Below are 899 nucleotides of genomic sequence, written 5' to 3' on the forward strand. Positions count from 1 at the left end.
AAACAAAAGACTGACAAAGGACCTGCAGTCTCAGCATGTAGCGAAAACTGGGTCCAACAAACGATTCTTGCAACGATGCTGAAATATCCAGTGAGCAGGGCCTCACCACAGATTTGCCTGCCAAAACCCTCGAGGGCTCAGATTTAAGGAAACAAATCAGGTTAAAATGATGGTGAAAAGGGCTACAGTTACTTAAAAGTGGTGAAATGAGGCAGAAATAATTCGTAAAATCAAGTTTACTTCAAAAGTTGAGCTACCTATTCCTTTAAGTATCCAGTCTCACGAAAATGCGCACCTCTGATCTCTGAGGGTCCACAAGCGAAACACAACACTGACACAGGACCTGCACTCTCCGCCTCTACGAAAGCTGGACAAACAAATGATTCTTCCAATAACACTGGAATATCCAGTTAGCAGGGTCACAGCAAAGATTTGCCTGCCAAAACCATTTCGGGCTCAGAGTTGATGAAACAAATCATGTTAAAATCATGGCGAGAAGTGCTACAGTCCCTTAAAGGTGGTGAACTACTGGAGAAATAATTCTTAAAATCGTGCTTATTTCAAAAGTTCTCCTACCTACTCCTTGGAAATATCCCGTTTCCTGGGCCAAAACATAGACTTGCCTGCCAGAACCATTGTCCCCTCCGAACTGATCAATCAAGGCAAGTCAGTTAGGAGGGCTTCAGCAAACATTTGCCTGCCAAAAACCTTTGGGCTAACAGTCGATGAAACAAATCACGTTAAAATCATGGTGAGAAGTGCTACAGTCCCCTAAAGGTGGTGAAATACTGGAGAAGTTATTCTTAAAATCATGCTTATTTCAAAAGTTCCCCTACCTACTCCTTGGAAATATCCCGTTTCCTGGGCCGAAACATACACTTGCCTGCCAGAACCATTGT

This window comes from Propithecus coquereli, unplaced genomic scaffold (genome assembly GCF_000956105.1).
Source record: "Propithecus coquereli isolate 6110/MARCELLA unplaced genomic scaffold, Pcoq_1.0 Scaffold1, whole genome shotgun sequence".
In the NCBI taxonomy this organism is placed as follows: Eukaryota; Metazoa; Chordata; class Mammalia; order Primates; family Indriidae; genus Propithecus; species Propithecus coquereli.